This window comes from Aegilops tauschii, chromosome 4, assembly GCF_002575655.3.
Source record: "Aegilops tauschii subsp. strangulata cultivar AL8/78 chromosome 4, Aet v6.0, whole genome shotgun sequence".
Taxonomy (NCBI): domain Eukaryota; kingdom Viridiplantae; phylum Streptophyta; class Magnoliopsida; order Poales; family Poaceae; genus Aegilops; species Aegilops tauschii.
Window position 1 is genome coordinate 362505004 of NC_053038.3, and position 10390 is coordinate 362515393.

Sequence of the window (10390 nt, forward strand, 5' to 3'; positions counted from 1 at the left end):
ACAGACATGACGAGGAGTCTCGAAATGGTTGAGAGGTACATATTGATATATTGGACGATGATATTCGGACACTGGAATAGTTCTAGATCGTTTCGGATATTTTTTGGAGTACCGAGAGGTTACCGGAACCCCCCGGAGAGGTAATGGGCCTCATGGGCCATAGGGAAGAGAGGGTATAGCCCACAAGGGGTAGCCGCACCCCCCCATGGGAGTCCGAATTGGACTAGGGGGCGGCTCCCCCCTTTCCCTCTCCTACTCCCTCTCCCTTTCCCCCTTTCCTACTCCGGAAAAGGAAGGGGGAATCCTACTAGGACTAGGAGTCCCAGTAGGACTCCCCACACTTGGCGCGCCCCTAGGGGGGTGGCCTCCTCCCTCTCCTCCTTTATATATGGGGGCAAGGGGGCACCCGAAGGCACAACAGTTATTCTCTTAGTCGTGTGCGCTGCCTCCCTCCATAGTTTACTCCTCCGGTCATAGCGTCGTTGTGCTTAGGCGAAGCCCTGCGTGGATCACATCACCATCACCGTCACCACGCCATCGTGCTGACAAAACTCTCCCTCGACCCTCTTCTAGATCAAGAGTTTGAGGGATGTCATCAAGCTGAACGTGTGTTGAACTCGGAGGTGCCGTACGTTCAGTACTTGACCGGTTGGATTGCGAGGACGTTCGAATACATCAACTGCGTTAACCTAATGCTTCCGCTTTCGGTCTACGAGGGTATGTGGACATACTCTCCCCCTCTTGTTACTATGCATCTCCTATATAGATCTTGCGTGATAGTAGGAAGTTTTTTGAAATTGCATGCTACGTTCTCCAACAGTGGCATCCGAGCCAGGTCTATGCGTAGATAATATGCACGAGTAGAACACAAAGAGTTGTGGGCGATAATAGTCATACTGCTTACCACCAACGTCTTATTTTGATTCGGCGGTATTGTTGGATGAAGCGGCCTGGCCCAACCTTACATGACCACGTTCATGAGACCGGTTCCACCGACGGACATGCAACATGTTTTGCATAAAGGTGGCTGGCGGGTGTGTGTTTCTCCAACTTTAGTTGAATCGAATTTGACTACGACCGGTCCTTGTTGAAGGTTAAAACAACACACTTGACGAAAAATCGTTGTGGTTTTGATGCGTAGGTAAGAACGGTTCTTGCTAGAAGCCCGTAGCAGCCACGTAAAACTTGCAACAACAAAGTAGAGGACGTCTGACTTGTTTTTGCAGGGCATGTTGTGATGTGATATGGTCAAGACATGATGTGATATACGTTATTGTATGAGATGATCATGTCTTGTACAAGTTATCGGCAACTGGTAGGAGCCTTATGGTTGTCGCTTTATTGTATGAAATGCAATCGCCATGTAATTTCTTTACTTCATCACTATGCGGCATGCGATAGTTGTAGAAGCAATAGTTGGCGAGATGACAACAACGCTACGAGATCATGACGGTGCTTTGGAGATGGAGATCAAAGGCGCAAGATGACGATGGCCATATCATGTCACATATTTTGATTGCATGTGATGTTTATCTTTTATGCATCTTATTTTGCTTAGTATGGCGGTAGCATTATAAGATGATCCCTCACTAAATTTCAAGTTATAAGTGTTCTCCCCGAGTATGCACCGTTGCTACAATTCGTCATACCGAGACACCACGTGATGATCGGGTGTGATAAGCTCTACGTTCACATACAACGGGTGTAAGACAGTTTTGCACGTGCAGAATACTCAGGTTAAACTTGACGAGCCTAGCATATACAAATATGGCCTCGGAACACTGAGACCGAAAGGTCGAACGTGAATCATATAGTAGATATGATCAACATAGAGATGTTCACCATTGAAAACTACTCCATCTCACGTGATGGCCGGACATGGTTTAGTTGATATGGATCACGTGATCATTTAGATGACTAGAGGGTTGTCTATCTAAGTGGGAGTTCTTAAGTAATATGATTAATTGAACTTTAATTTATCATGAACTTAGTCCTGATAGTTTTTGCATATCTATGTTGTTGTATATCGATGGCCCGTGCTACCGTTCCCTTGAATTTTAATGCGTTCCTAGAGAAAGCTAAGTTGAAAGATGATGGTAGCAACTACACGGACTGGGTCCGTAACTTGAGGATTATCCTCATTGCTGCACATAAGAATTACGTCCTGTAAGCACCGCTAGGAGCAAGGCCTGCTGCAGGAGCAACTCCGGACGTTATGAACGTCTAGCAAGCTAAAGCTGGTGACTACTCGATAGTTCAGTGTGCCATGCCTTACGGCTTAGAATCGGGACTTCAAAGACGTTTTGAACATCATGGAGCATGTTAGATGTTCCAGGAGTTGAAGTTAATATTTCAAGCAAATGCCCGAGTTGAGAGATATGAAGTCTCCAACAAGTTCTATAGCTGCAAGATGGAGGAGAATAGTTCTGTCAATGAAGACATACTCAGAATGTCTGGGTACCATAACCACTTGACTCAGCTGGGAGTTAATCTTCCTGATGATAGTGTCATTGACAGAGTTCTTCAATCACTGCCACCAAGATATAAAGGCTTCGTGATGAACTATAATATGCAAGGGATGAACAAGACGATTCCCGAGCTCTTCGCAATGCTAAAGGCTGCGGAGGTAGAAATCAAGAAGGAGCATCAAGTGATTATGGTTAACAAGACCACTAGTTTCAAGAATAAGGGCAAAGGGGAGAAGGGGAACTTCACGAAGAATATCAAGCAAGTTGCTGCTCAAGGGAAGAAGCCCAAATCTGGACCTAAGCCTGAAACTGAGTGCTTCTACTGCAAAGGGACTGGTCACTGGAACTGGAACTGCCCCAAGTATTTGGCGGATAAGAAGGATGGCAAAGTGAAAGGTATATTTCATATACATGTTATAGATGTGTACCTTACTAATGCTCGTAGTAGCGCCTGGGTATTTGATACTGGTTCTGTTGCTCATATGTGCAACTCGAAACAGGAGCTACGGATTAAACGAAGATTGGCTAAGGACGAGGTGATGATGCGCGTTGGAAATGGTTCCAAGGTCGATGTGATCGCCGTCGGCACGCTACCTCTACATCCACCTTCGGGATTAGTTTTAGACCTGAATAATTGTTATTTGGTGCCAGCGTTGATCATGAACATTATATCTGGATCTTGTTTGATGCGAGACAGTTAATCATTTAAACCAGAGAATAATGGTTGTTCTATTTATATGAGTTATATCTTTTATGGTCATGCACCCTTGATGAGTGGTCTATTTTTGTTGAATCTCGATCGTAGTGATACAGATATTCATAATATTGAAGCCAAAAGATGCAAAGTTAATAATGATAGTGCAACTTATTTGGGGCACTTCCGTTTAGGTCATATTTGTGTAAAGCGCATGAAGAAACTCCATGCAGATGGGCTTTTGGAATCACTTCATGCTTGCGAACCATGCCTCATGAGCAAGATGACTAAGACTCTGTTCTCCGGAACAATGGAGTGAGCTACTGACTTATTGGAAATAATACATACTGATGTATCTGGTTCAATGAGTATTGAGGCTCGCGGCGGGTATCGTTATTTTTTGACCTTCATAGATGATTTGAGAAGATATGGGTATATCTACTTAATGAAACACAAGTCTGAAACATTTGAAAAGTTCAAAGAATTTCAGAGTGAAGTGGAAAATCATCGTAACAAGAAAAGAAAGTTTCTATGATTTTATCGCGGAGGCGAATATTTGAGTTACGAGTTTGGTCTTAATTTGAAACAATGTGGAATACTTTCGCAACTCACGCCACCTGGAACACCATAGCGTAATGGTGTGTCCGAGCGTCATAATCATACTTTATTATATATGGTGCGATCTATGATGTCTCTTACCGATTTACCACTATCATTTCGGGGTTATGCTTTAGAGACACCTGCATTCACATTAAATAGGGCATCATTTAAATCCGTTGAGATGACACCATCTGAACTGTGGTTTGGCAAGAAACCTAAGCTGCCGTTTCTTAAAGTTTGGGGTTGTGATGCTTATGTGAAAAAGCTTCAACCTAATAAGCTCAAACCCAAATCGGAGAAGTGCGTCTTCATAGGATACCCAAAAGAAACTGTTGGGTACACCTTCTATCACAGATCCGAAGGCAAGACATTTGTTGCTAACAATGGATCCTTTCTAGAGAAGGAGTTTCTCTCGAAAGAAGTGAGTGGGAGGAAAGTAGAACTTGATGAGGTAGGTGTACCTTCTCTCGAATTGGAAAATGGTTCATCACAGAAATTAGTTCCAGTGATGCCGACACCAATTAATGAGGAAGCTAATGATAATGATCATGAAACTTCAGATCAAGTTACTACCGAACCTCGTAGGTCAACCAGAGTACGGTCCACACCAGAGTGGTACGGTAATCTTGTTCTGGAAGTCATGTTACTAGACCATGGCGAACCTATGAACTATGAGGAAGCGATGATGAGCCCAGATTCCGCGAAATGGCTTGAGGCCATGAAATCTTAGATGGGATCCATGTATGAGAACAAAGTGTGGACTTTGATTGACTTGCCCGATGATCGGCAAGCCATAGAGAATAAATGGATCTTCAAGAAGAAGACTGACGTTGACGGTAATGTTACTGTCTACAAAGCTCGACTTGTTGCGAAAGGTTTTCGACAAGTTCAAGGAGTTGAGTACGATGAGACCTTCTCACCCATAGAGATGCTTAAGTCTGTCCGAATCATGTTAGCAATTGTCGCATTTTATGATTATGAAATTTGGCAAATGGATGTCAAAACTGCATTCCTTAATGGATTTCTTAACGAAGAGTCGTATATGATGCAACCAGAAGGTTTTGTCGATCCTAAAGGTGCTAACAAAGTGTGCAAGCTCCAGCGATCCATTTATGGACTGGTGCAAGCCTCTCGGAGTTGGAATATACGCTTTGATAGTGTGATCAAAGCATATGGTTTTATACAGACTTTTGGAGAAGCCTGTATTTACAAGAAAGTGAGTGGGAGCTCTGTAGCATTTCTAATATTATATGTGGATGACATATTGTTGATTGGAAATGATATAGAATTTCTGGATAGCATAAAAGGATACTTGAATAAGAATTTTTCAATGAAAGACCTCGGGGAAGCTGCTTATATATTGGGCATCAAGATCTATAGAGATAGATCAAGACGCTTAATTGGACTTTCACAAAGCACATACCTTGATAAAGTTTTGAAGAAGTTCAAAATGGATCAGTCAAAGAAAGGGTTCTTGCCTATGTTACAAGGTGTGAAGTTGAGTCAGACTCAATGCCCGACCACTGCAGAAGATAGAGAGAAAATGAAAGTCATTCCCTATGCCTCAGCCATAGGTTCTATCATGTATGCAATGTTGTGTACTAGACCTGATGTGTGCCTTGCTATAATTTTAGCAGGGAGGTACCAAAGTAATCCAGGAGTGGATCACTGGACAGCGGTCAAGAACATCCTAAAATACCTGAAGAGGACTAAGGATATGTTTCTTGTTTATGGAGGTGAGAGAGAGCTTATCGTAAATGGTTACGTCGATGCTAGCTTTGACACTGATCCGGATGACTCTAAGTCGCAAACCTGATACGTATTTATATTGAACGGTGGAACTGTCAGTTGGTGCAGTTCCAAGCAGAGAGTCATGGCGGGATCTACGTGTGAAGCGGAGTACATAGCTGCTTCGGAAGCAGCCAATGAAGGAGTCTGGATGAAGGAGTTCATATCCGATCTAGGTGTAATACCTAGTGCATCGGGTCCAATGAAAATCTTTTGTGACAATACTGGAGAAATTGCCTTAGCAAAGGAATCCGGATTGCACAAGAGAACCAAACACATCAAAAGACCCTTCAACTCCATCCGCGAGCAAGTCAAGGAGGGAGACATAGAGATTTACAAAATACATACGAATCTGAATGTTGTAGACCCGTTGACTAATCCTCTTCCACGAGCAAAACATGATCAACACCAAGACTCCATGGGTGTTAGAATCATTACTATGTAATCTAGATTATTGACTCTAGTGCAAGTGGGAGACTGAAGGAAATATGCCCTAGAGGCAATAATAAAGTTGTTATTTATATTTCCTTATATCATGATAAATGTTTCTTATTCATGCTAGAATTGTATTAACCGGAAACTTGTTACATGTGTGAATACATGGACAAAACAGAGTGTCCCTAATATACCTCTACTTGACTAGCTCGTTAATCAAAGATGGCTAAGTTTCCTGACCATAGACATGTGTTGTCATTTGGTGAACGGGATCACATCATTAGGAGAATGATGTGATGGACAAGACCCATCCGTTAGCTTAGCGTAATGATCATTAAGTTTTATTGCTATTGCTTTCTTCATGACTTATACATATTCCTCTAACTATGAGATTATGCAACTCCCGAATACCGGAGGAACACCTCGTGTGCTATCAAACGTCACATAGTAATTGGGTGAGTATAGAGATGCTCTACGGGTGTCTCTGAAGGTGTTTGTTGGGTTGGCATAGATCGAGATTAGGATTTGTCACTCCGCGTATCGGAGAGGTATCTCTGGGCCCTCTCGGTAATGCACATCATGATAAGCCTTGCAAGCAATGTGACTAATGAGTTAGTTGCGGGATGATGCATTACGGAACGAGTAAAGAGACTTGCCGGTTGATACGTCCATTTTGCATCATGCTTTTATATCGATATTTATTGCATTATGGGCTGTTATTACACATTATGTCACAATACTTATGCATATTCTCTCTTATTTTACAAGGTTTGCATAAGGAGGGAGAATGCCGGCAGCTGGAATTCTGGGCTGGAAAAGGAGCAAATATTAGAGACCTATTCTGCACAACTCCAAAAGTCCTGAAACTCCACGGAAGTTATTTTTGGAAATAATGAAAAATACTGAGCGGAAGAAATACCAGAGGGGGCCCACACCCTGGCCACGAGGGTGGGGGCGCGCCCCCTGCCTCGTGGGCCCCCTATTGGCCCTCCGGTGCCCATCTTCTGCTATATGAAGTCTTTCGTCCGAAGAAAAATCGTAAGCCAGCTTTCAGGACGAGACTCTACCGCCACGAGGCGGAACCTTGGCGAAACCAATCTAGGGCTCTCGCGGAGCTGTTCTGCCGGGGAAACTTCCCTCCGGGAGGGGGAAATCATCGCCATCGTCATCACCAACGCTCCTCTCATTGGGAGGGGGCCAATCTCCATCAACATCTTCACCAGCACCATCTCCTCTCAAACCCTAGTTCATCTCTTGTATCCAATTCTTGTCTCTAAGTCTGGGATTGGTACCTGTAGGTTGCTAGTAGTGTTGATTACTCCTTGTAGTTGATGCTAGTTGGTTTATTTGGTGGAAGATCATATGTTCAGATCCATTATGCATATTAATACCCCTCTTATTATGAACATGAATATGCTTTGTGAGTAGTTACGTTTGTTCCTGAGGACATGGGAGAAGTCTTGCTATTAGTAGTCATGTGAATTTGGTATTCGTTCGATATTTTGATGCGATGTATGTTGTCTCTCCTCTAGTGGTGTTATGTGAACGTCGACTACATGACACTTCACCATTATTTGGGCCTAGAGGAAGGCATTGGGAAGTAATAAGTAGATGATGGGTTGCTAGAGTGACAGAAGCTTAAACCCTAGTTTATGCGTTGCTTCGTAAGGGGCTGATTTGGATCCATATGTTCCATGCTATGGTTAGGTTTACCTTAATACTTCTTTTGTAGTTGCGGATGCTTGCAATAGGAGTTAATCATAAGTGGGATGTTTGTCCAAGTAAGGGCAGCACCCAAGCACCGGTCCACCCACATAGCAAATTATCAAAGTACCGAACGCGAATCATATGAACATGATGAAAACTAGCTTGACGATAATTCCCATGTGTCCTCGGGAGCGCTTTTATCTATATAAGAGTTTGTCCAGGCTTGTCCTTTGCTACAAAAAGGATTGGGCCACCTTGCTGCACTTTATTTACTTTTGTCACTTGTTGCTCGTTACAAATTATCTTATCACAAAACTATCTGTTACCTATAATTTCAGTGCTTGCAGAGAATACCTTGCTGAAAACTGCTTATCATTTCCTTCTGCTCCTCGTTGGGTTCGACACTCTTACTTATCGAAAGGACTACGATAGATCCCCTATACTTGTGGGTCATCAAGACTCTTTTCTGGCGCCGTTGCCGGGGAGTGAAGCGCCTTTGGTAGGTGGAATTTGGTAAGGAAAATTTTATATAGTGTGCTAAAATTTATTGTCACTTGTTACTATGGAAAGTAATCCTCTGAGGGGCTTATTCGGGGTATCTTCACCCCGACCAGTAGAGCAAAGAGTTGCTCCTCAACCTACTGAACCTACTGAAAATGAAAATGTCTACTTTGAAATTCCTTCGGGTATGATAGAAAAACTACTAGCTAATCCTTTTGCAGGAGATGGAACATTACATCCTGATGAACACCTAATATATGTGGATGAAGTTTATGGATTATTTAAGCTTGCAGGTATGCCCGATGATGTTATCAAGAAGAAGGTCTTCCCTTTATCTTTGAAGGGAGATGCATTGACATGGTATAGGCTATGTGATGATATGGGATCATGAAACTACAAACGATTGAAATTGGAATTTCATCAGAAGTTTTATCCTATGCATCTTGTTCATCGTGATCGTAATTATGTATATAATTTTTGGCCTCGCGAAGGAGAAAGCATCGCTCAAGCTTGGGGGAGGCTTAAGTCAGTGTTATATTCATGCCCCAATCATGAGCTCTCAAGAGAAATGATTATTCAAAATTTTTATGCTCGGCTTTCTCATAACAATCGCACCATGCTCGATACTTCTTGTGCTGGCTCTTTTATGATGAAGACTATTGAATTCAAATGGGATTTATTGGAAAGAATTAAACACAACTCTGAAGATTGGGACCTCGACGAAGGTAAGGAGTCAGGTATGACACCTAAGTTTGATTGTGTTAAATCTTTTATGGATGCCGATGTTTTCCGTAAATTTAGCACTAAATATGGACTTGACTCAGAGATGGTAGCTTCTTTCTGTGAATATTTTTCTACTCATGTTGATCTCCCTAAGGAGAAGTGGTTTAAATATCATCCTCCCATAGAAGTAAAAGTTGCTGCACCTATTAAAGTTGAAGAAAAGACTATCACTTATAATGAACCTATTGTTCCTACTGCCTATGTTGAGAAACCACCTTTCCCTGTTAGAATAAAGGATCATGCTAAAGCTTCAACTGTGGTTTGTAAAAGCAATATTAGAACTTATACACCTCCTGAGCAAGTTAAAGTTGAACCTAATATTGCTATTGTTAAAGATCTCTTGGCTGATAATATTGATGGGCATGTTATTTATTTCTGTGATGAGACTGCTAGAATTGCTAAACCTTGTGCTAAAGATAAACATAGACCTGTGGTAGGCATGCCTGTTATTTCTGTTAAAATAGGATATCATTATTATCATGGCTTGTGTGATATGGGTGCTAGTGCTAGTGCAATACCTATTGACTTATATAAAGAAATTATGCATGATATTGCACCTACTGAGTTAGAAGAAATTGATGTCACAATTAAACTTGCCAATAGAGATACTATATCACCAATTGGAATTGTTAGAGATGTTGAAGTCTTGTGTGGGAAAAATAAATATCCTGCTGATTTTCTTGTTCTTGGTTCCCCACAAGATAGCTTTTGTCCCATTATATTTGGTAGACCCTTCTTAAACACTGTTAATGCTAAGATAGACTACGAAAAGGATGTTGTTACTATTGGTTTAGGTGATATGTCTCATGAGTTCAACTTCTCTAAATTTCGTAGACAACACCATGAAGAGGAACTACCCAGTAAAGATGAAATTATTGGTCTTGCTTCTATTGTCATACCTCCTAGTGATCCTTTAGAACAATATTTGCTAGACCATGAAAATGATATGTTTATGAATGAAAGAAAAGAAATAGATGAAGTGTTCTTTAAACAGGGGCCTATTCTGAAACACAACTTGCCTGTTGAAATCCTAGGGGATCCTCCTCCACCCAAGGGTGATCCCGTGTTTGAGCTTAAACCATTGCCTGATACTCTTAAATATGCTTATCTTGATGAAAAGAAGATATATCCTGTTATTATTAGTGCTAACCTTTCAGAGAAGGAGGAAGAAAAATTATTGAAAACTCTGAAGAAGCACCGTGCTGCTATTGGATATACTCTTGATGATCTTAAGGGCATTAGTCCCACTCTATGTCAACACAAAATAAATTTGGAGAAAGATGCCAAACCAGTTATTGATCATCAACGAGGGCTGAATCCTAAAATGAAAGAAGTGGTAAGAAAGGAAATACTAAAGCTCCTTGAGGCAGGTATAATCTATCCCGTTGCTGATAGTCAGTGGGTAAGTCATGTC